Source organism: Anomaloglossus baeobatrachus, unplaced genomic scaffold (assembly GCF_048569485.1).
Source record: "Anomaloglossus baeobatrachus isolate aAnoBae1 unplaced genomic scaffold, aAnoBae1.hap1 Scaffold_366, whole genome shotgun sequence".
Classification (NCBI taxonomy): Eukaryota; Metazoa; Chordata; class Amphibia; order Anura; family Aromobatidae; genus Anomaloglossus; species Anomaloglossus baeobatrachus.
The window spans coordinates 284,801-310,937 of NW_027443010.1; the positions used below are offsets into that span (position 1 = coordinate 284,801).

The 26,137-nt window shown below is 48.7% G+C and overlaps 11 non-coding genes and 2 pseudogenes across 11 annotated transcripts; all 13 read left to right on the forward strand.

The window, feature by feature from the left end:
* The first annotated feature begins 5,000 nt into the window (after positions 1-5,000).
* Positions 5,001-5,197, forward strand: LOC142273840 (U2 spliceosomal RNA). Its single transcript, XR_012738281.1, has one exon. It is a non-coding gene; the product is annotated as a U2 spliceosomal RNA (small nuclear RNA).
* Positions 5,198-7,872: 2,675 nt separating this feature from the next.
* LOC142273773 (U2 spliceosomal RNA) lies at positions 7,873-8,063 on the forward strand. Its single transcript, XR_012738222.1, has one exon. It is a non-coding gene; the product is annotated as a U2 spliceosomal RNA (small nuclear RNA).
* A 1,387-nt stretch (positions 8,064-9,450) lies between these two features.
* LOC142273774 (U2 spliceosomal RNA) lies at positions 9,451-9,641 on the forward strand. Its single transcript, XR_012738223.1, has one exon. It is a non-coding gene; the product is annotated as a U2 spliceosomal RNA (small nuclear RNA).
* A 1,387-nt stretch (positions 9,642-11,028) lies between these two features.
* Positions 11,029-11,219, forward strand: LOC142273777 (U2 spliceosomal RNA). The gene has a single exon (XR_012738225.1). It is a non-coding gene; the product is annotated as a U2 spliceosomal RNA (small nuclear RNA).
* A 2,185-nt stretch (positions 11,220-13,404) lies between these two features.
* On the forward strand, positions 13,405-13,600 carry LOC142273832 (U2 spliceosomal RNA). The gene has a single exon (XR_012738273.1). It is a non-coding gene; the product is annotated as a U2 spliceosomal RNA (small nuclear RNA).
* A 2,185-nt stretch (positions 13,601-15,785) lies between these two features.
* Positions 15,786-15,981, forward strand: LOC142273833 (U2 spliceosomal RNA). The gene has a single exon (XR_012738274.1). It is a non-coding gene; the product is annotated as a U2 spliceosomal RNA (small nuclear RNA).
* A 1,387-nt stretch (positions 15,982-17,368) lies between these two features.
* On the forward strand, positions 17,369-17,559 carry LOC142273778 (U2 spliceosomal RNA). Its single transcript, XR_012738226.1, has one exon. It is a non-coding gene; the product is annotated as a U2 spliceosomal RNA (small nuclear RNA).
* Positions 17,560-18,946: 1,387 nt separating this feature from the next.
* On the forward strand, positions 18,947-19,088 carry LOC142273893 (U2 spliceosomal RNA; annotated as a pseudogene).
* A 701-nt stretch (positions 19,089-19,789) lies between these two features.
* Positions 19,790-19,977, forward strand: LOC142273838 (U2 spliceosomal RNA). Its single transcript, XR_012738279.1, has one exon. It is a non-coding gene; the product is annotated as a U2 spliceosomal RNA (small nuclear RNA).
* Positions 19,978-21,364: 1,387 nt separating this feature from the next.
* On the forward strand, positions 21,365-21,555 carry LOC142273779 (U2 spliceosomal RNA). Its single transcript, XR_012738227.1, has one exon. It is a non-coding gene; the product is annotated as a U2 spliceosomal RNA (small nuclear RNA).
* Positions 21,556-22,942: 1,387 nt separating this feature from the next.
* LOC142273780 (U2 spliceosomal RNA) lies at positions 22,943-23,133 on the forward strand. Its single transcript, XR_012738228.1, has one exon. It is a non-coding gene; the product is annotated as a U2 spliceosomal RNA (small nuclear RNA).
* Positions 23,134-24,520: 1,387 nt separating this feature from the next.
* Positions 24,521-24,711, forward strand: LOC142273781 (U2 spliceosomal RNA). The gene has a single exon (XR_012738229.1). It is a non-coding gene; the product is annotated as a U2 spliceosomal RNA (small nuclear RNA).
* Positions 24,712-26,098: 1,387 nt separating this feature from the next.
* LOC142273887 (U2 spliceosomal RNA) lies at positions 26,099-26,137 on the forward strand (annotated as a pseudogene; the record flags this gene model as incomplete).

A 26,137-nucleotide genomic window follows, 5' to 3' on the forward strand; every position in this document is an offset into this window, starting at 1 on the left:
AGATGATTCTGGATCAGGGCTTCTCCAGGGCGGAAACCCTGAGTGTCCAGACCTTCATGACTGGCATTTTTCTGGTAACCTTTGCCACGGTGAATGCCTGCAGGAGATACTGGGAGGCGATGAACGCAGCGATGCCGGACTCCCCTTTTCATTCTTTTTTAGGATCCTGTCCTATACAGAGGGATGAAAAGAGGATCACGGTCTCCATGCGGAACCCGCACACCCCAGGAAGAGACATCTCCACGTTCCTGGGACGTCTCTGCACAGTGGTGAGGGAGCCATCCCACATCCTTAACGGCAACGGATTCTGGACGGGTAAGTGGTCAGTAACCGTTCGACTCCACAGGGAACCAGCATCCGAGGATGGTCTCCAGCACCTGCCCCCGACATTCTCTCTGGGAAACTCCTTTGGTCTCATCTACTACCCGGACATGCCACACAACTGCAGGAAATGTGGCGGGAAAGGGCATTCGATGAAGACCTGCAAGGAGGACGCCTGCAGGGTTTGCCGGGTGACAGGACACAGCTCCAAGGACTGCCCAAAGAAGAAGACTTGCAACCTATGTGGACAGGCGGACCACCTTTACAAGGACTGCCCACAGCGGGAGAAATCCTGGGCAAGGGTTGCCGCGGCGACCCAGTATCGGGTAGTCACAGCTTCGTCGACCAAGGCAGCTACGACCAAGGCCACAGAGGCCAAGGACAAGGCGGCCAAGAACCCAGCGACCGTGGTTCCAGCCGATGCCCCAGCAGCCACGGAGTTCAGGGAAAAGAAGGGTAAGAAAACTGTTGCCCCCTCCCTGGTCCCCCCCCCTGTCACCCCTGTCCAAACCCCTCCCCCCCCGGCCAACCCTACTGAGGATTCCACTACCTCCACCTCATTTCCCTACTCCTCAGTTGGTCTCCTCACCCCCCCCCCAAAGCCCACTCTCCCTCCCCAGACCATGAGAGCAGAGGGCCTCAGCACTCTTGCACTTTTCACCGAGGAGGATTTTCCAGCTCTTGTCTCCTCAGGTACAGGCCAAAGGAAAAGGAAGGTGGAAGATAGTCCTGTCGCAGAACCTTCCAAGCTGTTCATTGTGGACCCCAATCCACCCCAGGAAGAGGAGGATGGCCTCCTCCCAGAACCGGACGTGTTGGAGCAGATGGTGGAGTCCCTTGTGGCCGAAGAAGAAATGGAGGAGTCGGAAGCCACTGAGGCACCATCCCTGCTCGATCAGCTAGAAGAAGAGGGTCTGCTGGAGATACCCTTACCAGCAGGTGCCAAAGAGGAAGAACCGCCCGACCGGAGTGGTAACTAAGGCACACCGCCTGCTCTAACTTTCTCTTTCCTCCAATGACTGCTAACATTAACATCTTTTCCATTAATGTTAGGAGCATCAGAGACAAGTTCCGACGTCAGACAATTTTTGCGTTCCTTAACACTCAGTCTAGTGATGTATTTTTCCTGCAGGAATGCTCCCTTCCCTCCTCTAGGTCCTTCAACCATCTGGCCAGGGAGTGGACCCATGGCCCATCCTACTGGTCTGGCGGGGGCGACTGTAGGTCCGCGGGGGTCGCCGTGCTGATCAGGGGAAGCGCCTTCACATTGGACTCTGTTCAGGAAATCGTCTGCGGCAGGTTACTGCTCGTGGATGGCACCTGGGCGGGAGAACCTGTCAGGTTCATCAATGTGTATGCTTCTCCTGTGAAGAGCGATCGACTGGAGCTCCTCCAAGCCCTGCGCCCTCAGCTCGCTACCGCCAGGACGGTAGTGATGGCCGGGGATTTCAACTGCCCGATTGAGGAGGATGGACGCAGTTCTGGAACGGCTGCCAAGTTGGACGTCACATCCAAACTGCTCATTGAGATGGTGACCGAAGCCTCTCTTGTGGACGTTGTTGGCTCCATCGGACACGGATCTGTGAACTATTCATGGTGCCGATCCGATGGCTCGCTGCGTTCCAGGATTGACTTTGTGTTTACCTCTCGGGCGGTTGGGCGGAGTGGGCACTCGATGGTCCCCTGCTTCTTCTCTGACCACAGAGCCATTCACTTTCAAGGTGTGCTGGGCCATGGCTTCCCCATTGGCCCGGGCTCCTGGAAGCTGAACTGCTCTCTGCTGGAAAAGGGTGAGATTCTGGAGGAGCTTAGAGCTGCCTACTCCACGTGGCGGGCCTACAAGGCGGGCTTCCAGTCTGTTTCTGACTGGTGGGAATACGTTAAACTCGAGTTCCGTTTCTTCTTTCAGGCAAAGAGTCAACAACAGGCGTGTCTGAAGAGGAGGGACTTCAGGAGACTCCAGCGTGAGCTGCGTTCCCTGCAGGACCTTCTTCGATGCGGCTGGGACGTGAGAGAGGAGCTGGAGGAGACTAAGAGGAGCCTGAAAAGGCACTTCGAGGAGGAGTCCGAGCGAATTGTCTTCCGTTCCAAAGTGGAGAACCTGGAGAAGGGTGAGAAATGTAACTCGTTCTTTTTCAGGAAACTCCACGCCGGTCACACGCCCATGAATGAACTACGAGACGAGAGTGGAAGCATGCGACGCGGGAAAGAGAACGTGATGAAGGTCGTCAGCGACTTCTACAGCGAACTCTACGCCCGCAAGACTACTGACCCCGAGGCCGCCGATAAGTTCCTGTCAGGTATCACTAACCATCTTGACCCTGCAGACGCGGCGGCCATGGATGTTCCTCTGACGGTGGACGAGCTGCTCTCGGCCGCCAAATCCTTTAGTTCTGGCAGGACACCGGGCAGTGACGGCCTCCCAGCAGAGCTCTATGTAGCGCTGGGAGACCTAATCTGTCCGGACCTGTTAGGGCTGTATGAGGAGATGGTGGTGGAGGGCAGAATGCCTCCATCTCTGAGGGAAGGAATGGTCACGATCCTGTACAAGCGTAAAGGAGAGAGGTGCGACCTGAAGAATTGGCGTCCCATCACCCTTCTGAACGTCGACTACAAGATCCTGGCCAAGACGATGGCAACGAGATTGAAGACTGTTATCGGACGGATCATCCACCCGGATCAGACCTGCGGCATCCCCGGACGTCGCATCGCAGACAGCCTGGCTCTCATGCGGGACACGGTCGAGTACATCAAAGCCCGCCGGGTGCACGCAGCCCTGATCTCGTTGGATCAGGAAAAGGCCTTCGACCGTGTTTCCCATGAGTTCCTGGGCAAAGCTCTGCACAGGTTAGGTTTGGGTAACATGTTTTGCTTGTATGTCCAACTAATGTATTTTGATATTCACAGCTCGGTGTTGGTAAACGGCTGGAAGACTGACCCCTTCCCGGTCCTCTCAGGGGTCAGACAAGGCTGTCCTCTGTCACCTCTTCTTTTTGTTTGTGTTATAGAACTCTTTGCAGAGGCTATCCGGCGGAATGGAGAGATCAGAGGGATCACCGCACCAGGACCAGAACGCTTCGAGGTCAAGTGCTCGCTCTACATGGACGACGTGACCGTCTTCTGCGCGGACCGGCGCTCAGTCGACACCCTCGTCCAGACCTGTGAGACCTTCGGACGGGCTTCGGGAGCCAAAGTCAACTGCGGGAAGTCGGAAGCCATGCTCTTCGGGGACTGGCAGCCGGCCTCTTCCGCCCCCTTCCCTTTCAGCATCCAGCCGGATTTCATCAAGGTTCTTGGAGTCTGGTTCGGGAAGGAAGGAGCAGCCCTCAAGTCCTGGGAGGAACGCTTGACCAAGATCACCCAACGGATCGGTCTGTGGAGCCTCAGACGCCTCACCTGTGAGGGCAAAGCACTGGTCCTGCGTAACGAGGTACTGCCCGTGCTGCAGTACACGGCCCAGGCCTGGCCCCCCCTTGCCACCGTGTGCAGGGCCATTACCAGGACGGTGTTTCGTTTTGTCTGGGGATCCAAGATGGACAGAGTAAAGCGGAGCATCATGTACAAGGATCCTCGCAAGGGTGGGAAGGGCGTACCCGATATCCCCACCCTCCTGCGATCCTCCTTCGTATGTGACTGCGTTCGCCGAACTCTGCGAGTCAAGAGAGGTTCCGCGGGTGGGTCCATGTCTCGCTTCTTCCTGCTCCCCCTTTGGAGACGGTTAGGCTGGGACAAGTGGGACAGCTCCTTCCCCTACAACTGGACGGCGCCATGGTTCTACGGAGACGTGGTTCGGTTTGTGAGGGAACACCAACTGGAGGGACTCAAGCCTGATTTGTGGAAGCCAAAGACTATCCACAAACTCATCAGAGCCAAGGACGAAATGGAGAACATTCCAGGACTTCATCACGACACACTGGAGACTGTTTGGACAAACGTGTCATCGGCTGGATTGACCAACGGGCACAAGGACTTGTCATGGATGGCGATACAGGGCGGACTGCCCGTCCGGTCATTCATGCACGCCCGGAACCTGTGCAAAACCCGGTACTGCCCAAGGTGCCCCTTCGTGGAGGAAACATCGCTGCACGCCTTTTGGGACTGCCGTTTCGCACAGCGCCTGTTGGTTGCCCTGGAGGATGACCTGAGGAACTCCGTCCCCAGAGGGAGCCTATCGTACCATTCCGTACTTTATGGACTCTTCCCCGGGACTCACACCGTTGGAGCCATCCAGGAGGCTTGGCGCCTTATGAACTGCTTTAAGGACGCTATTTGGGTCGCCAGGAACCGGCTCATCTTGAAGAGGGAGAGGATGTCTATCCAGGATTGCCGCAGGCTGATCCACAGCCTGCTCAGAGACTATTCCATCATGGACAGTCCGGACGACAGCGCCGAGGAGGAGGTTTAGACCTCTTCCATGCCCCCTCCCTCCTTTTCCCGTTATGTGCGTCTTTCAATAAAGCTTCGGGCCTGTGACTTCCCCACCCTATCCCCCTTTTCCCCTACCCCCATCCCCCAATCGCCGGTTCGTCGTTATTTATTGTCTAACTTTTTCTTTCAGCTTGAGTGTTATGGATAAGCATAGGAGCGTGATGTATAGTTTAGTGCGTCGTACTCTATGGCTATGTAAGAAGGATTGTATATTTCTGTGTGTACGGGGCTGCGGCACTGTACACGGTTTGTTACCTTGTTGTGAGTAGTGCATGATAATAAAGATGCTGTTAAATCTGTTCTTATCAGTTTAATATCTGATACGTCCCCTATCTGGGGACCATATATTAAATGGATTTTTAGAACAGGGAGATGGAAAAAGAGCTTGCTCTGTCCACTCCACGCATTGACCTGGTATTGCAGTACCTCCAGGAACGGTGCACCCCTTCTTAACCCTTTCACGACCGGCCGATTTTTCGCTTTCCGTTTTTTTTTTTCGCCATTCTTTTTCTGAGAGACGTAACTTTTTTATTTTTCAGTCAATATGGTCATGTGAGGGCTCATTTTTTGCGGAACGAGCTGTACTTTTAAATGAAACCATCAGTTTTACCATATTGTGTACTAGAAAATGGCAAAAAAATTCCAAATGCTGAAAAATAGCAAAAAAAGTGCGATAGCACTATGGTTTTTGAGATATTTTATTCACTGTGTTCACTATATGGTAAAACTGATGTGTGGGTGTGATGCCTCAGGTCAGTGCGAGTTCGTAGACACCAAACATGTATAGGTTTACTTTTATATAAGGGGTTAAAAAAAAATCGGAAGTTTGTCCGAAAAAAGTGGCGCACGTTTTACGCCATATTCCGTGACCCGTAGCGTTCTCATTTTTCGGGATCTTAGGCTCAATGACGGCTTATTTTTTGCGTCTCGAGCTGACGTTTTTAACGGTACCATTTTTGCGCAGATGCTACGTTTTGATCGCCTCTTATTGCATTTTGCGCAAAAGTTGTGGCGACAAAAAAACGTCGTTTTGGCGTTTGGAATTTTTTTGCCGCTACGCCGTTTACTGATCAGATTAATTGATTTTATATTTTGATAGATCGGGCGTTTCTGAACGCGGCGATACCAAATGTGTGTATATTTTTTATTTTTTTAACCCTTTAATTTTCAATGGGGCGAATGGGGGGTGATTTGAACTTTTAGGTTTTTTTGTTTTTTTTTAATTTTTTAAAACTTATTTTTTAACTTTTTTTTTTTATTTTACTAGTCCCCCTAGGGGGCTATTGCGATCAACATTCCGATCGCTCTGCAGTATCTGCTGATCACAGCCACAAGGCTGTAAACAGCAGATACGCTGTCTTTCTCTTTTGCTGTGCCCCGGGCACAGCGAAAGTGAAACCAAGTCATGTGTAGTACAGGAGTCATCACATGACCCTGTGCTACCATGACAACTATCGGGAGTCACGTGATCGCGTCACGTGACTTCCGGTTTCGGGTGGTAAGTAAATGCTTACCGCAATCGCGCTTATAATGGCGCTGTCATGTATTGACAGCGCCATATAAGGGGTTAATCGGCACGAGCAGATAACGATTCTGCTCGTGCCTAGCAGGCACACATCTCAGCTGTGAAAATCAGCTGAGATGTGTGCCGATCGCGGCATGCTGCCGCCGGAGGACCGCGGGCAGTAAGATTATGTCATTTAGGACGTAATTTTACTGCCCGCGGTCGTTAAGGGGTTAACCCAGTTTCCAAAAGCAGAACTCAATTCACCTGATTCATATTAGCCCGATTTAATGAATTGGAAGAAAGCATACGTCTTCATATGCACCTCAATTTGGCCCATTCACTTTTCACACTTCCTCCTTTTGTTTTTTATCTTTCACACTTTTGACTTTCTTTATTCATCCAAATAGCAAACTCATCACCACTCAACCTGACCAACTCGGCTATGTCCCCGTGCTGCAGTTCTCTGTCTTATCTAGATCATTTGCAATTGAATGGAATAGATCCCTTTTGGACAAAGTGGATTCACCTGCTGCTGCAGTGACCACAGGTGTGATAACATCTAGAATTGGCATCTGGTGCGATCTCTCCGCTTCCACTCCAAAGAAAGTTACCTGTTTATTCCTATCATGCATTGGTTTTTGGGGTTTTCTTTGAGTAATGATGATCTCTTTAGTAGTCTGTTGGCGCCCTCTCCTGGAGGAATAGTTTGCTTGCTCTTGGACATTCTAAAAGAGAGGTCATGATAGACATTGAGCTTCTGAGCTCAATTGGGGACAGTCATGGGTGATGAATGTTTGCAACCTACTGCGAAGCCTCATACCGCAATATAAGGAACGTCAAATACTAAGAAAGGGCGGCCTATGAAAGAATTACTACTTTCAATAAGTACACTTAAACGGCTAATTGGGAATAGAAAAACTGTAAAAAGCCCTCTGAGAAAGCCCCCCTCTAACCTTTGATAGTAAGCTTTTCTGTAGTCTGCCTGTTGATGTATTTTCCGTTTGAACTGTGCACAACATGAAGAGACGGAACACTGGCGGCTTGTCACAATGCCCCCCGATGACATCACAATAGCGCTGCTGCCTAGAAAACAAGCTGCGCAGAAGAAGTTGTTCTTTGGGTGGGAGGGTGGGCTAGTGGAAGGAGGGGGCAATCTCTTTTTTTCCCGGGTGGTAGGGGGATGACAGGAGAAGGGAAGCGGGTGGTGAGAAAGGTACAGAGGGCAGGGTTTGGGGGCTGGGAAGGAAAGGGAAAAGATTAGGGTTTGGGGATGATGAAAGGGCTTTCTACGGGTAAGGATGGCAAAGGGTGGCAGTGACGGAAAGTCAGGCAACCTGTCCTGTCCGTCTTTTTGTATCGTGAATTGGAAAGACTGCAAGGGGGAGGGGAGTTGCTTGCGCCCTAAAGGAGGAGTTATTCAGATTCATTGCAGTGGGCGGCGGCTGCAAAACGCACCATTCTTCTTGTTTTGGCTCTGCAAAGCAGCCTTTTCAAGGGTTGGCTTGGGTGACAAAATGTCTTGTGTAGGCGTGGGTTTGTCTCCCTCTCGCTCTCTCTCCCTAAGATGTGTCCGGCATAGGCCAGGGTGCCACTCGAGGCCCAAACCAATTCTGGTTATCGCTTCTCGGCCTTTTGGCTAAGATCAAGTGTAGTATCTGTTCTTATCAGTTTAATATCTGATACGTCCCCTATCTGGGGACCATATATTAAATGGATTTTTAGAACAGGGAGATGGAAAAAGAGCTTGCTCTGTCCACTCCACGCATTGACCTGGTATTGCAGTACCTCCAGGAACGGTGCACCCCTTCTTAACCCAGTTTCCAAAAGCAGAACTCAATTCACCTGATTCATATTAGCCCGATTTAATGAATTGGAAGAAAGCATACGTCTTCATATGCACCTCAATTTGGCCCATTCACTTTTCACACTTCCTCCTTTTGTTTTTTATCTTTCACACTTTTGACTTTCTTTATTCATCCAAATAGCAAACTCATCACCACTCAACCTGACCAACTCGGCTATGTCCCCGTGCTGCAGTTCTCTGTCTTATCTAGATCATTTGCAATTGAATGGAATAGATCCCTTTTGGACAAAGTGGATTCACCTGCTGCTGCAGTGACCACAGGTGTGATAACATCTAGAATTGGCATCTGGTGCGATCTCTCCGCTTCCACTCCAAAGAAAGTTACCTGTTTATTCCTATCATGCATTGGTTTTTGGGGTTTTCTTTGAGTAATGATGATCTCTTTAGTAGTCTGTTGGCGCCCTCTCCTGGAGGAATAGTTTGCTTGCTCTTGGACATTCTAAAAGAGAGGTCATGATAGACATTGAGCTTCTGAGCTCAATTGGGGACAGTCATGGGTGATGAATGTTTGCAACCTACTGCGAAGCCTCATACCGCAATATAAGGAACGTCAAATACTAAGAAAGGGCGGCCTATGAAAGAATTACTACTTTCAATAAGTACACTTAAACGGCTAATTGGGAATAGAAAAACTGTAAAAAGCCCTCTGAGAAAGCCCCCCTCTAACCTTTGATAGTAAGCTTTTCTGTAGTCTGCCTGTTGATGTATTTTCCGTTTGAACTGTGCACAACATGAAGAGACGGAACACTGGCGGCTTGTCACAATGCCCCCCGATGACATCACAATAGCGCTGCTGCCTAGAAAACAAGCTGCGCAGAAGAAGTTGTTCTTTGGGTGGGAGGGTGGGCTAGTGGAAGGAGGGGGCAATCTCTTTTTTTCCCGGGTGGTAGGGGGATGACAGGAGAAGGGAAGCGGGTGGTGAGAAAGGTACAGAGGGCAGGGTTTGGGGGCTGGGAAGGAAAGGGAAAAGATTAGGGTTTGGGGATGATGAAAGGGCTTTCTACGGGTAAGGATGGCAAAGGGTGGCAGTGACGGAAAGTCAGGCAACCTGTCCTGTCCGTCTTTTTGTATCGTGAATTGGAAAGACTGCAAGGGGGAGGGGAGTTGCTTGCGCCCTAAAGGAGGAGTTATTCAGATTCATTGCAGTGGGCGGCGGCTGCAAAACGCACCATTCTTCTTGTTTTGGCTCTGCAAAGCAGCCTTTTCAAGGGTTGGCTTGGGTGACAAAATGTCTTGTGTAGGCGTGGGTTTGTCTCCCTCTCGCTCTCTCTCCCTAAGATGTGTCCGGCATAGGCCAGGGTGCCACTCGAGGCCCAAACCAATTCTGGTTATCGCTTCTCGGCCTTTTGGCTAAGATCAAGTGTAGTATCTGTTCTTATCAGTTTAATATCTGATACGTCCCCTATCTGGGGACCATATATTAAATGGATTTTTAGAACAGGGAGATGGAAAAAGAGCTTGCTCTGTCCACTCCACGCATTGACCTGGTATTGCAGTACCTCCAGGAACGGTGCACCCCTTCTTAACCCAGTTTCCAAAAGCAGAACTCAATTCACCTGATTCATATTAGCCCGATTTAATGAATTGGAAGAAAGCATACGTCTTCATATGCACCTCAATTTGGCCCATTCACTTTTCACACTTCCTCCTTTTGTTTTTTATCTTTCACACTTTTGACTTTCTTTATTCATCCAAATAGCAAACTCATCACCACTCAACCTGACCAACTCGGCTATGTCCCCGTGCTGCAGTTCTCTGTCTTATCTAGATCATTTGCAATTGAATGGAATAGATCCCTTTTGGACAAAGTGGATTCACCTGCTGCTGCAGTGACCACAGGTGTGATAACATCTAGAATTGGCATCTGGTGCGATCTCTCCGCTTCCACTCCAAAGAAAGTTACCTGTTTATTCCTATCATGCATTGGTTTTTGGGGTTTTCTTTGAGTAATGATGATCTCTTTAGTAGTCTGTTGGCGCCCTCTCCTGGAGGAATAGTTTGCTTGCTCTTGGACATTCTAAAAGAGAGGTCATGATAGACATTGAGCTTCTGAGCTCAATTGGGGACAGTCATGGGTGATGAATGTTTGCAACCTACTGCGAAGCCTCATACCGCAATATAAGGAACGTCAAATACTAAGAAAGGGCGGCCTATGAAAGAATTACTACTTTCAATAAGTACACTTAAACGGCTAATTGGGAATAGAAAAACTGTAAAAAGCCCTCTGAGAAAGCCCCCCTCTAACCTTTGATAGTAAGCTTTTCTGTAGTCTGCCTGTTGATGTATTTTCCGTTTGAACTGTGCACAACATGAAGAGACGGAACACTGGCGGCTTGTCACAATGCCCCCCGATGACATCACAATAGCGCTGCTGCCTAGAAAACAAGCTGCGCAGAAGAAGTTGTTCTTTGGGTGGGAGGGTGGGCTAGTGGAAGGAGGGGGCAATCTCTTTTTTTCCCGGGTGGTAGGGGGATGACAGGAGAAGGGAAGCGGGTGGTGAGAAAGGTACAGAGGGCAGGGTTTGGGGGCTGGGAAGGAAAGGGAAAAGATTAGGGTTTGGGGATGATGAAAGGGCTTTCTACGGGTAAGGATGGCAAAGGGTGGCAGTGACGGAAAGTCAGGCAACCTGTCCTGTCCGTCTTTTTGTATCGTGAATTGGAAAGACTGCAAGGGGGAGGGGAGTTGCTTGCGCCCTAAAGGAGGAGTTATTCAGATTCATTGCAGTGGGCGGCGGCTGCAAAACGCACCATTCTTCTTGTTTTGGCTCTGCAAAGCAGCCTTTTCAAGGGTTGGCTTGGGTGACAAAATGTCTTGTGTAGGCGTGGGTTTGTCTCCCTCTCGCTCTCTCTCCCTAAGATGTGTCCGGCATAGGCCAGGGTGCCACTCGAGGCCCAAACCAATTCTGGTTATCGCTTCTCGGCCTTTTGGCTAAGATCAAGTGTAGTATCTGTTCTTATCAGTTTAATATCTGATACGTCCCCTATCTGGGGACCATATATTAAATGGATTTTTAGAACAGGGAGATGGAAAAAGAGCTTGCTCTGTCCACTCCACGCATTGACCTGGTATTGCAGTACCTCCAGGAACGGTGCACCCCTTCTTAACCCAGTTTCCAAAAGCAGAACTCAATTCACCTGATTCATATTAGCCCGATTTAATGAATTGGAAGAAAGCATACGTCTTCATATGCACCTCAATTTGGCCCATTCACTTTTCACACTTCCTCCTTTTGTTTTTTATCTTTCACACTTTTGACTTTCTTTATTCATCCAAATAGCAAACTCATCACCACTCAACCTGACCAACTCGGCTATGTCCCCGTGCTGCAGTTCTCTGTCTTATCTAGATCATTTGCAATTGAATGGAATAGATCCCTTTTGGACAAAGTGGATTCACCTGCTGCTGCAGTGACCACAGGTGTGATAACATCTAGAATTGGCATCTGGTGCGATCTCTCCGCTTCCACTCCAAAGAAAGTTACCTGTTTATTCCTATCATGCATTGGTTTTTGGGGTTTTCTTTGAGTAATGATGATCTCTTTAGTAGTCTGTTGGCGCCCTCTCCTGGAGGAATAGTTTGCTTGCTCTTGGACATTCTAAAAGAGAGGTCATGATAGACATTGAGCTTCTGAGCTCAATTGGGGACAGTCATGGGTGATGAATGTTTGCAACCTACTGCGAAGCCTCATACCGCAATATAAGGAACGTCAAATACTAAGAAAGGGCGGCCTATGAAAGAATTACTACTTTCAATAAGTACACTTAAACGGCTAATTGGGAATAGAAAAACTGTAAAAAGCCCTCTGAGAAAGCCCCCCTCTAACCTTTGATAGTAAGCTTTTCTGTAGTCTGCCTGTTGATGTATTTTCCGTTTGAACTGTGCACAACATGAAGAGACGGAACACTGGCGGCTTGTCACAATGCCCCCCGATGACATCACAATAGCGCTGCTGCCTAGAAAACAAGCTGCGCAGAAGAAGTTGTTCTTTGGGTGGGAGGGTGGGCTAGTGGAAGGAGGGGGCAATCTCTTTTTTTCCCGGGTGGTAGGGGGATGACAGGAGAAGGGAAGCGGGTGGTGAGAAAGGTACAGAGGGCAGGGTTTGGGGGCTGGGAAGGAAAGGGAAAAGATTAGGGTTTGGGGATGATGAAAGGGCTTTCTACGGGTAAGGATGGCAAAGGGTGGCAGTGACGGAAAGTCAGGCAACCTGTCCTGTCCGTCTTTTTGTATCGTGAATTGGAAAGACTGCAAGGGGGAGGGGAGTTGCTTGCGCCCTAAAGGAGGAGTTATTCAGATTCATTGCAGTGGGCGGCGGCTGCAAAACGCACCATTCTTCTTGTTTTGGCTCTGCAAAGCAGCCTTTTCAAGGGTTGGCTTGGGTGACAAAATGTCTTGTGTAGGCGTGGGTTTGTCTCCCTCTCGCTCTCTCTCCCTAAGATGTGTCCGGCATAGGCCAGGGTGCCACTCGAGGCCCAAACCAATTCTGGTTATCGCTTCTCGGCCTTTTGGCTAAGATCAAGTGTAGTGTTGTTCGAAGAGGTGGTTTAAGCTCCAGGCCACCTTAGTACAATGATACAATGCACACTGGAAGGTTGCGCTTGCTAGTACTCTGGGTGGATAGTATATTCATCTAGAGGAAAACATGGCCCTACCAGGATCGAGGCTATTAGACTGAGTAAGGGTGGGGGGCTATGGTACAACGTGCCCCAGGACTGACGACCCTGGAGTGAGTCTGAGCTTGCTGGCTTGGGACCCCGGCAAGCCTTGGGCTCTGTAGCACACCGTACCTTGCCTTTTCATACTTTTTGAGCATATTACCCTATCCCGGCCTTCTGGCTAGGAAGGGAAATTTTTATAATCCCGGTCGGAGGTCTGGTCAGCTTTGGGCTGAGAAACTAACACCCGGTTGGAGGTCTGGGTCAGCTTCGGCTGAGAAACCAACACCCGGTTGGAGGTCTGGGTCAGCTTCGGCTGAGAAACCAACACCCGGTTGGAGGTCCGGTTAGCCTTGGGCTGAGAAACCAACACCGGTTGACGGTCCGGGCAGTTTCGGCTGCGAAACCAACAACTAGTAGCTCTCTACTCCACTTGGGTAAGATGCCTGGGTGGACGCTGGGAGCAACGACAAGGCTCAACCAGGCTTCGGCTTGGGGGAGCACCGAAGATCCCTGACCCTTGCTGTGGCCTTCTGGCTCGGAGGGACGGGGTTGATTTTTGGGGACCCTCTCCTCATGGTGGGGTCCACACGAATCCTAGCCTTTGCACTGTTTTTGGTGTGACTTCGGTCATGCATTTTTTGTGGTGCTTTGGAAAGCTTCATTAAATCAAAATCTGTTCTTATCAGTTTAATATCTGATACGTCCCCTATCTGGGGACCATATATTAAATGGATTTTTAGAACAGGGAGATGGAAAAAGAGCTTGCTCTGTCCACTCCACGCATTGACCTGGTATTGCAGTACCTCCAGGAACGGTGCACCCCTTCTTAACCCAGTTTCCAAAAGCAGAACTCAATTCACCTGATTCATATTAGCCCGATTTAATGAATTGGAAGAAAGCATACGTCTTCATATGCACCTCAATTTGGCCCATTCACTTTTCACACTTCCTCCTTTTGTTTTTTATCTTTCACACTTTTGACTTTCTTTATTCATCCAAATAGCAAACTCATCACCACTCAACCTGACCAACTCGGCTATGTCCCCGTGCTGCAGTTCTCTGTCTTATCTAGATCATTTGCAATTGAATGGAATAGATCCCTTTTGGACAAAGTGGATTCACCTGCTGCTGCAGTGACCACAGGTGTGATAACATCTAGAATTGGCATCTGGTGCGATCTCTCCGCTTCCACTCCAAAGAAAGTTACCTGTTTATTCCTATCATGCATTGGTTTTTGGGGTTTTCTTTGAGTAATGATGATCTCTTTAGTAGTCTGTTGGCGCCCTCTCCTGGAGGAATAGTTTGCTTGCTCTTGGACATTCTAAAAGAGAGGTCATGATAGACATTGAGCTTCTGAGCTCAATTGGGGACAGTCATGGGTGATGAATGTTTGCAACCTACTGCGAAGCCTCATACCGCAATATAAGGAACGTCAAATACTAAGAAAGGGCGGCCTATGAAAGAATTACTACTTTCAATAAGTACACTTAAACGGCTAATTGGGAATAGAAAAACTGTAAAAAGCCCTCTGAGAAAGCCCCCCTCTAACCTTTGATAGTAAGCTTTTCTGTAGTCTGCCTGTTGATGTATTTTCCGTTTGAACTGTGCACAACATGAAGAGACGGAACACTGGCGGCTTGTCACAATGCCCTCCGATGACATCACAATAGCGCTGCTGCCTAGAAAACAAGCTGCGCAGAAGAAGTTGTTCTTTGGGTGGGAGGGTGGGCTAGTGGAAGGAGGGGGCAATCTCTTTTTTTCCCGGGTGGTAGGGGGATGACAGGAGAAGGGAAGCGGGTGGTGAGAAAGGTACAGAGGGCAGGGTTTGGGGGCTGGGAAGGAAAGGGAAAAGATTAGGGTTTGGGGATGATGAAAGGGCTTTCTACGGGTAAGGATGGCAAAGGGTGGCAGTGACGGAAAGTCAGGCAACCTGTCCTGTCCGTCTTTTTGTATCGTGAATTGGAAAGACTGCAAGGGGGAGGGGAGTTGCTTGCGCCCTAAAGGAGGAGTTATTCAGATTCATTGCAGTGGGCGGCGGCTGCAAAACGCACCATTCTTCTTGTTTTGGCTCTGCAAAGCAGCCTTTTCAAGGGTTGGCTTGGGTGACAAAATGTCTTGTGTAGGCGTGGGTTTGTCTCCCTCTCGCTCTCTCTCCCTAAGATGTGTCCGGCATAGGCCAGGGTGCCACTCGAGGCCCAAACCAATTCTGGTTATCGCTTCTCGGCCTTTTGGCTAAGATCAAGTGTAGTGTTGTTCGAAGAGGTGGTTTAAGCTCCAGGCCACCTTAGTACAATGATACAATGCACACTGGAAGGTTGCGCTTGCTAGTACTCTGGGTGGATAGTATATTCATCAAGAGGAAAACATGGCCCTACCAGGATCGAGGCTATTAGACGGAGTAAGGGTGGGGGGCTATGGTACAACGTGCCCCAGGACTGACGACCCTGGAGTGAGTCTGAGCTTGCTGGCTTGGGACCCCGGCAAGCCTTGGGCTCTGTAGCACACCGTACCTTGCCTTTTCATACTTTTTGAGCATATTACCCTATCCTGGCCTTCTGGCTAGGAAGGGAAATTTTTATAATCCCGGTCGGAGGTCTGGTCAGCTTTGGGCTGAGAAACTAACACCCGGTTGGAGGTCCGGGTCAGCTTCGGCTGAGAAACCAACACCCGGTTGGAGGTCTGGGTCAGCTTCGGCTGAGAAACCAACACCCGGTTGGAGGTCCGGTTAGCCTTGGGCTGAGAAACCAACACCGGTTGACGGTCCGGGCAGTTTCGGCTGCGAAACCAACAACTAGTAGCTCTCTACTCCACTTGGGTAAGATGCCTGGGTGGACGCTGGGAGCAACAACAAGGCTCAACCAGGCTTCGGCTTGGGGGAGCACCGAAGATCCCTGACCCTTGCTGTGGCCTTCTGGCTCGGAGGGACGGGGTTGATTTTTGGGGACCCTCTCCTCACGGTGGGGTCCACACGAATCCTAGCCTTTGCACTGTTTTTGGTGTGACTTCGGTCATGCATTTTTTGTGGTGCTTTGGAAAGCTTCATTAAATCAAAATCTGTTCTTATCAGTTTAATATCTGATACGTCCCCTATCTGGGGACCATATATTAAATGGATTTTTAGAACAGGGAGATGGAAAAAGAGCTTGCTCTGTCCACTCCACGCATTGACCTGGTATTGCAGTACCTCCAGGAACGGTGCACCCCTTCTTAACCCAGTTTCCAAAAGCAGAACTCAATTCACCTGATTCATATTAGCCCGATTTAATGAATTGGAAGAAAGCATACGTCTTCATATGCACCTCAATTTGGCCCATTCACTTTTCACACTTCCTCCTTTTGTTTTTTATCTTTCACACTTTTGACTTTCTTTATTCATCCAAATAGCAAACTCATCACCACTCAACCTGACCAACTCGGCTATGTCCCCGTGCTGCAGTTCTCTGTCTTATCTAGATCATTTGCAATTGAATGGAATAGATCCCTTTTGGACAAAGTGGATTCACCTGCTGCTGCAGTGACCACAGGTGTGATAACATCTAGAATTGGCATCTGGTGCGATCTCTCCGCTTCCACTCCAAAGAAAGTTACCTGTTTATTCCTATCATGCATTGGTTTTTGGGGTTTTCTTTGAGTAATGATGATCTCTTTAGTAGTCTGTTGGCGCCCTCTCCTGGAGGAATAGTTTGCTTGCTCTTGGACATTCTAAAAGAGAGGTCATGATAGACATTGAGCTTCTGAGCTCAATTGGGGACAGTCATGGGTGATGAATGTTTGCAACCTACTGCGAAGCCTCATACCGCAATATAAGGAACGTCAAATACTAAGAAAGGGCGGCCTATGAAAGAATTACTACTTTCAATAAGTACACTTAAACGGCTAATTGGGAATAGAAAAACTGTAAAAAGCCCTCTGAGAAAGCCCCCCTCTAACCTTTGATAGTAAGCTTTTCTGTAGTCTGCCTGTTGATGTATTTTCCGTTTGAACTGTGCACAACATGAAGAGACGGAACACTGGCGGCTTGTCACAATGCCCCCCGATGACATCACAATAGCGCTGCTGCCTAGAAAACAAGCTGCGCAGAAGAAGTTGTTCTTTGGGTGGGAGGGTGGGCTAGTGGAAGGAGGGGGCAATCTCTTTTTTTCCCGGGTGGTAGGGGGATGACAGGAGAAGGGAAGCGGGTGGTGAGAAAGGTACAGAGGGCAGGGTTTGGGGGCTGGGAAGGAAAGGGAAAAGATTAGGGTTTGGGGATGATGAAAGGGCTTTCTACGGGTAAGGATGGCAAAGGGTGGCAGTGACGGAAAGTCAGGCAACCTGTCCTGTCCGTCTTTTTGTATCGTGAATTGGAAAGACTGCAAGGGGGAGGGGAGTTGCTTGCGCCCTAAAGGAGGAGTTATTCAGATTCATTGCAGTGGGCGGCGGCTGCAAAACGCACCATTCTTCTTGTTTTGGCTCTGCAAAGCAGCCTTTTCAAGGGTTGGCTTGGGTGACAAAATGTCTTGTGTAGGCGTGGGTTTGTCTCCCTCTCGCTCTCTCTCCCTAAGATGTGTCCGGCATAGGCCAGGGTGCCACTCGAGGCCCAAACCAATTCTGGTTATCGCTTCTCGGCCTTTTGGCTAAGATCAAGTGTAGTATCTGTTCTTATCAGTTTAATATCTGATACGTCCCCTATCTGGGGACCATATATTAAATGGATTTTTAGAACAGGGAGATGGAAAAAGAGCTTGCTCTGTCCACTCCACGCATTGACCTGGTATTGCAGTACCTCCAGGAACGGTGCACCCCTTCTTAACCCAGTTTCCAAAAGCAGAACTCAATTCACCTGATTCATATTAGCCCGATTTAATGAATTGGAAGAAAGCATACGTCTTCATATGCACCTCAATTTGGCCCATTCACTTTTCACACTTCCTCCTTTTGTTTTTTATCTTTCACACTTTTGACTTTCTTTATTCATCCAAATAGCAAACTCATCACCACTCAACCTGACCAACTCGGCTATGTCCCCGTGCTGCAGTTCTCTGTCTTATCTAGATCATTTGCAATTGAATGGAATAGATCCCTTTTGGACAAAGTGGATTCACCTGCTGCTGCAGTGACCACAGGTGTGATAACATCTAGAATTGGCATCTGGTGCGATCTCTCCGCTTCCACTCCAAAGAAAGTTACCTGTTTATTCCTATCATGCATTGGTTTTTGGGGTTTTCTTTGAGTAATGATGATCTCTTTAGTAGTCTGTTGGCGCCCTCTCCTGGAGGAATAGTTTGCTTGCTCTTGGACATTCTAAAAGAGAGGTCATGATAGACATTGAGCTTCTGAGCTCAATTGGGGACAGTCATGGGTGATGAATGTTTGCAACCTACTGCGAAGCCTCATACCGCAATATAAGGAACGTCAAATACTAAGAAAGGGCGGCCTATGAAAGAATTACTACTTTCAATAAGTACACTTAAACGGCTAATTGGGAATAGAAAAACTGTAAAAAGCCCTCTGAGAAAGCCCCCCTCTAACCTTTGATAGTAAGCTTTTCTGTAGTCTGCCTGTTGATGTATTTTCCGTTTGAACTGTGCACAACATGAAGAGACGGAACACTGGCGGCTTGTCACAATGCCCCCCGATGACATCACAATAGCGCTGCTGCCTAGAAAACAAGCTGCGCAGAAGAAGTTGTTCTTTGGGTGGGAGGGTGGGCTAGTGGAAGGAGGGGGCAATCTCTTTTTTTCCCGGGTGGTAGGGGGATGACAGGAGAAGGGAAGCGGGTGGTGAGAAAGGTACAGAGGGCAGGGTTTGGGGGCTGGGAAGGAAAGGGAAAAGATTAGGGTTTGGGGATGATGAAAGGGCTTTCTACGGGTAAGGATGGCAAAGGGTGGCAGTGACGGAAAGTCAGGCAACCTGTCCTGTCCGTCTTTTTGTATCGTGAATTGGAAAGACTGCAAGGGGGAGGGGAGTTGCTTGCGCCCTAAAGGAGGAGTTATTCAGATTCATTGCAGTGGGCGGCGGCTGCAAAACGCACCATTCTTCTTGTTTTGGCTCTGCAAAGCAGCCTTTTCAAGGGTTGGCTTGGGTGACAAAATGTCTTGTGTAGGCGTGGGTTTGTCTCCCTCTCGCTCTCTCTCCCTAAGATGTGTCCGGCATAGGCCAGGGTGCCACTCGAGGCCCAAACCAATTCTGGTTATCGCTTCTCGGCCTTTTGGCTAAGATCAAGTGTAGTATCGTTCGAAAAGGTGGTTTAAGGCTCCGGCCACCTTAGTACAATGATGCAATGCACACTGGAAGGTTGCGCTTGTTAGTACTTTGGGAGGATAGTATATCCATCTAGAGGAAACCATGGCCCTACCAGGATCGAGGCTATTAGACTGAGTAAGTGTGGGGGTTATGGTGCAATGTGCCCCAGGAATGGACACCCTGGAGGGAGTCTGAACTTGCTAGGTTGGGACCCTGGTAAGCCTCAGACTCTGTCGCACGCCGCGCCTTGCCTATTCATACTTTCCAAGCATATTGCCCTATCCCGGCCTTCTGGCTAAGAAGGGAAATTTTTATAATCCCGGTCGGAGGTCCGGTCAGCTTTGGGCTGAGAAACCAACACCCGGTTGGAGGTCCGGGTCAGCTTTGGCTGAGAAACCAACACCCGGTTGGAGGTCCGGTTAGCCTTGGGCTGAGAAACCAACACCCGGTTGGAGGTCCGGTCAGCCTTGGGCTGAGAAACCAACACCCGGTTGGAGGTCCGGTCAGCCTTGGGCTGAGAAACCAACACCGGTTGACGGTCCGGGCAGTCTCGGCTGCGAAACCAACGACTAGTAGCTCCCTACTCCACTTGGGTAAGATGCCTCGGTGGACGCTGGGAGCAACAACAAGGCTCAACCAGGCTTCGGCTTGGGGGAGCACCAAAGATCCCTGACCCTCGCTGTGGCCTTCTGGCTCGGAGGGACGGGGTTGATTTTTGGGGATCCTCTTCTCACGGAGGGGTCCACACGAATCCTAGCCTTTGCACTGTTTTTGGTGTGACTTCGGTCATGCATTTTTGCGGTGCTTTGGAAAGCTTCATTAAATCATCTGTTCTTATCAGTTTAATATCTGATACGTCCCCTATCTGGGGACCATATATTAAATGGATTTTTAGAACAGGGAGATGGAAAAAGAGCTTGCTCTGTCCACTCCACGCATTGACCTGGTATTGCAGTACCTCCAGGAACGGTGCACCCCTTCTTAACCCAGTTTCCAAAAGCAGAACTCAATTCACCTGATTCATATTAGCCCGATTTAATGAATTGGAAGAAAGCATACGTCTTCATATGCACCTCAATTTGGCCCATTCACTTTTCACACTTCCTCCTTTTGTTTTTTATCTTTCACACTTTTGACTTTCTTTATTCATCCAAATAGCAAACTCATCACCACTCAACCTGACCAACTCGGCTATGTCCCCGTGCTGCAGTTCTCTGTCTTATCTAGATCATTTGCAATTGAATGGAATAGATCCCTTTTGGACAAAGTGGATTCACCTGCTGCTGCAGTGACCACAGGTGTGATAACATCTAGAATTGGCATCTGGTGCGATCTCTCCGCTTCCACTCCAAAGAAAGTTACCTGTTTATTCCTATCATGCATTGGTTTTTGGGGTTTTCTTTGAGTAATGATGATCTCTTTAGTAGTCTGTTGGCGCCCTCTCCTGGAGGAATAGTTTGCTTGCTCTTGGACATTCTAAAAGAGAGGTCATGATAGACATTGAGCTTCTGAGCTCAATTGGGGACAGTCATGGGTGATGAATGTTTGCAACCTACTGCGAAGCCTCATACCGCAATATAAGGAACGTCAAATACTAAGAAAGGGCGGCCTATGAAAGAATTACTACTTTCAATAAGTACACTTAAACGGCTAATTGGGAATAGAAAAACTGTAAAAAGCCCTCTGAGAAAGCCCCCCTCTAACCTTTGATAGTAAGCTTTTCTGTAGTCTGCCTGTTGATGTATTTTCCGTTTGAACTGTGCACAACATGAAGAGACGGAACACTGGCGGCTTGTCACAATGCCCCCCGATGACATCACAATAGCGCTGCTGCCTAGAAAACAAGCTGCGCAGAAGAAGTTGTTCTTTGGGTGGGAGGGTGGGCTAGTGGAAGGAGGGGGCAATCTCTTTTTTTCCCGGGTGGTAGGGGGATGACAGGAGAAGGGAAGCGGGTGGTGAGAAAGGTACAGAGGGCAGGGTTTGGGGGCTGGGAAGGAAAGGGAAAAGATTAGGGTTTGGGGATGATGAAAGGGCTTTCTACGGGTAAGGATGGCAAAGGGTGGCAGTGACGGAAAGTCAGGCAACCTGTCCTGTCCGTCTTTTTGTATCGTGAATTGGAAAGACTGCAAGGGGGAGGGGAGTTGCTTGCGCCCTAAAGGAGGAGTTATTCAGATTCATTGCAGTGGGCGGCGGCTGCAAAACGCACCATTCTTCTTGTTTTGGCTCTGCAAAGCAGCCTTTTCAAGGGTTGGCTTGGGTGACAAAATGTCTTGTGTAGGCGTGGGTTTGTCTCCCTCTCGCTCTCTCTCCCTAAGATGTGTCCGGCATAGGCCAGGGTGCCACTCGAGGCCCAAACCAATTCTGGTTATCGCTTCTCGGCCTTTTGGCTAAGATCAAGTGTAGTATCTGTTCTTATCAGTTTAATATCTGATACGTCCCCTATCTGGGGACCATATATTAAATGGATTTTTAGAACAGGGAGATGGAAAAAGAGCTTGCTCTGTCCACTCCACGCATTGACCTGGTATTGCAGTACCTCCAGGAACGGTGCACCCCTTCTTAACCCAGTTTCCAAAAGCAGAACTCAATTCACCTGATTCATATTAGCCCGATTTAATGAATTGGAAGAAAGCATACGTCTTCATATGCACCTCAATTTGGCCCATTCACTTTTCACACTTCCTCCTTTTGTTTTTTATCTTTCACACTTTTGACTTTCTTTATTCATCCAAATAGCAAACTCATCACCACTCAACCTGACCAACTCGGCTATGTCCCCGTGCTGCAGTTCTCTGTCTTATCTAGATCATTTGCAATTGAATGGAATAGATCCCTTTTGGACAAAGTGGATTCACCTGCTGCTGCAGTGACCACAGGTGTGATAACATCTAGAATTGGCATCTGGTGCGATCTCTCCGCTTCCACTCCAAAGAAAGTTACCTGTTTATTCCTATCATGCATTGGTTTTTGGGGTTTTCTTTGAGTAATGATGATCTCTTTAGTAGTCTGTTGGCGCCCTCTCCTGGAGGAATAGTTTGCTTGCTCTTGGACATTCTAAAAGAGAGGTCATGATAGACATTGAGCTTCTGAGCTCAATTGGGGACAGTCATGGGTGATGAATGTTTGCAACCTACTGCGAAGCCTCATACCGCAATATAAGGAACGTCAAATACTAAGAAAGGGCGGCCTATGAAAGAATTACTACTTTCAATAAGTACACTTAAACGGCTAATTGGGAATAGAAAAACTGTAAAAAGCCCTCTGAGAAAGCCCCCCTCTAACCTTTGATAGTAAGCTTTTCTGTAGTCTGCCTGTTGATGTATTTTCCGTTTGAACTGTGCACAACATGAAGAGACGGAACACTGGCGGCTTGTCACAATGCCCCCCGATGACATCACAATAGCGCTGCTGCCTAGAAAACAAGCTGCGCAGAAGAAGTTGTTCTTTGGGTGGGAGGGTGGGCTAGTGGAAGGAGGGGGCAATCTCTTTTTTTCCCGGGTGGTAGGGGGATGACAGGAGAAGGGAAGCGGGTGGTGAGAAAGGTACAGAGGGCAGGGTTTGGGGGCTGGGAAGGAAAGGGAAAAGATTAGGGTTTGGGGATGATGAAAGGGCTTTCTACGGGTAAGGATGGCAAAGGGTGGCAGTGACGGAAAGTCAGGCAACCTGTCCTGTCCGTCTTTTTGTATCGTGAATTGGAAAGACTGCAAGGGGGAGGGGAGTTGCTTGCGCCCTAAAGGAGGAGTTATTCAGATTCATTGCAGTGGGCGGCGGCTGCAAAACGCACCATTCTTCTTGTTTTGGCTCTGCAAAGCAGCCTTTTCAAGGGTTGGCTTGGGTGACAAAATGTCTTGTGTAGGCGTGGGTTTGTCTCCCTCTCGCTCTCTCTCCCTAAGATGTGTCCGGCATAGGCCAGGGTGCCACTCGAGGCCCAAACCAATTCTGGTTATCGCTTCTCGGCCTTTTGGCTAAGATCAAGTGTAGTATCTGTTCTTATCAGTTTAATATCTGATACGTCCCCTATCTGGGGACCATATATTAAATGGATTTTTAGAACAGGGAGATGGAAAAAGAGCTTGCTCTGTCCACTCCACGCATTGACCTGGTATTGCAGTACCTCCAGGAACGGTGCACCCCTTCTTAACCCAGTTTCCAAAAGCAGAACTCAATTCACCTGATTCATATTAGCCCGATTTAATGAATTGGAAGAAAGCATACGTCTTCATATGCACCTCAATTTGGCCCATTCACTTTTCACACTTCCTCCTTTTGTTTTTTATCTTTCACACTTTTGACTTTCTTTATTCATCCAAATAGCAAACTCATCACCACTCAACCTGACCAACTCGGCTATGTCCCCGTGCTGCAGTTCTCTGTCTTATCTAGATCATTTGCAATTGAATGGAATAGATCCCTTTTGGACAAAGTGGATTCACCTGCTGCTGCAGTGACCACAGGTGTGATAACATCTAGAATTGGCATCTGGTGCGATCTCTCCGCTTCCACTCCAAAGAAAGTTACCTGTTTATTCCTATCATGCATTGGTTTTTGGGGTTTTCTTTGAGTAATGATGATCTCTTTAGTAGTCTGTTGGCGCCCTCTCCTGGAGGAATAGTTTGCTTGCTCTTGGACATTCTAAAAGAGAGGTCATGATAGACATTGAGCTTCTGAGCTCAATTGGGGACAGTCATGGGTGATGAATGTTTGCAACCTACTGCGAAGCCTCATACCGCAATATAAGGAACGTCAAATACTAAGAAAGGGCGGCCTATGAAAGAATTACTACTTTCAATAAGTACACTTAAACGGCTAATTGGGAATAGAAAAACTGTAAAAAGCCCTCTGAGAAAGCCCCCCTCTAACCTTTGATAGTAAGCTTTTCTGTAGTCTGCCTGTTGATGTATTTTCCGTTTGAACTGTGCACAACATGAAGAGACGGAACACTGGCGGCTTGTCACAATGCCCCCCGATGACATCACAATAGCGCTGCTGCCTAGAAAACAAGCTGCGCAGAAGAAGTTGTTCTTTGGGTGGGAGGGTGGGCTAGTGGAAGGAGGGGGCAATCTCTTTTTTTCCCGGGTGGTAGGGGGATGACAGGAGAAGGGAAGCGGGTGGTGAGAAAGGTACAGAGGGCAGGGTTTGGGGGCTGGGAAGGAAAGGGAAAAGATTAGGGTTTGGGGATGATGAAAGGGCTTTCTACGGGTAAGGATGGCAAAGGGTGGCAGTGACGGAAAGTCAGGCAACCTGTCCTGTCCGTCTTTTTGTATCGTGAATTGGAAAGACTGCAAGGGGGAGGGGAGTTGCTTGCGCCCTAAAGGAGGAGTTATTCAGATTCATTGCAGTGGGCGGCGGCTGCAAAACGCACCATTCTTCTTGTTTTGGCTCTGCAAAGCAGCCTTTTCAAGGGTTGGCTTGGGTGACAAAATGTCTTGTGTAGGCGTGGGTTTGTCTCCCTCTCGCTCTCTCTCCCTAAGATGTGTCCGGCATAGGCCAGGGTGCCACTCGAGGCCCAAACCAATTCTGGTTATCGCTTCTCGGCCTTTTGGCTAAGATCAAGTGTAGTATCTGTTCTTATCAGTTTAATATCTGATACGTCCCCTATCTGGGGACCATATATTAAATGGATTTTTAGAACAGGGAGATGGAAAAAGAGCTTGCTCTGTCCACTCCACGCATTGACCTGGTATTGCAGTACCTCCAGGAACGGTGCACCCCTTCTTAACCCAGTTTCCAAAAGCAGAACTCAATTCACCTGATTCATATTAGCCCGATTTAATGAATTGGAAGAAAGCATACGTCTTCATATGCACCTCAATTTGGCCCATTCACTTTTCACACTTCCTCCTTTTGTTTTTTATCTTTTACACTTTTGACTTTCTTTATTCATCCAAATAGCAAACTCATCACCACTCAACCTGACCAACTCGGCTATGTCCCCGTGCTGCAGTTCTCTGTCTTATCTAGATCATTTGCAATTGAATGGAATAGATCCCTTTTGGACAAAGTGGATTCACCTGCTGCTGCAGTGACCACAGGTGTGATAACATCTAGAATTGGCATCTGGTGCGATCTCTCCGCTTCCACTCCAAAGAAAGTTACCTGTTTATTCCTATCATGCATTGGTTTTTGGGGTTTTCTTTGAGTAATGATGATCTCTTTAGTAGTCTGTTGGCGCCCTCTCCTGGAGGAATAGTTTGCTTGCTCTTGGACATTCTAAAAGAGAGGTCATGATAGACATTGAGCTTCTGAGCTCAATTGGGGACAGTCATGGGTGATGAATGTTTGCAACCTACTGCGAAGCCTCATACCGCAATATAAGGAACGTCAAATACTAAGAAAGGGCGGCCTATGAAAGAATTACTACTTTCAATAAGTACACTTAAACGGCTAATTGGGAATAGAAAAACTGTAAAAAGCCCTCTGAGAAAGCCCCCCTCTAACCTTTGATAGTAAGCTTTTCTGTAGTCTGCCTGTTGATGTATTTTCCGTTTGAACTGTGCACAACATGAAGAGACGGAACACTGGCGGCTTGTCACAATGCCCCCCGATGACATCACAATAGCGCTGCTGCCTAGAAAACAAGCTGCGCAGAAGAAGTTGTTCTTTGGGTGGGAGGGTGGGCTAGTGGAAGGAGGGGGCAATCTCTTTTTTTCCCGGGTGGTAGGGGGATGACAGGAGAAGGGAAGCGGGTGGTGAGAAAGGTACAGAGGGCAGGGTTTGGGGGCTGGGAAGGAAAGGGAAAAGATTAGGGTTTGGGGATGATGAAAGGGCTTTCTACGGGTAAGGATGGCAAAGGGTGGCAGTGACGGAAAGTCAGGCAACCTGTCCTGTCCGTCTTTTTGTATCGTGAATTGGAAAGACTGCAAGGGGGAGGGGAGTTGCTTGCGCCCTAAAGGAGGAGTTATTCAGATTCATTGCAGTGGGCGGCGGCTGCAAAACGCACCATTCTTCTTGTTTTGGCTCTGCAAAGCAGCCTTTTCAAGGGTTGGCTTGGGTGACAAAATGTCTTGTGTAGGCGTGGGTTTGTCTCCCTCTCGCTCTCTCTCCCTAAGATGTGTCCGGCATAGGCCAGGGTGCCACTCGAGGCCCAAACCAATTCTGGTTATCGCTTCTCGGCCTTTTGGCTAAGATCAAGTGTAGTAT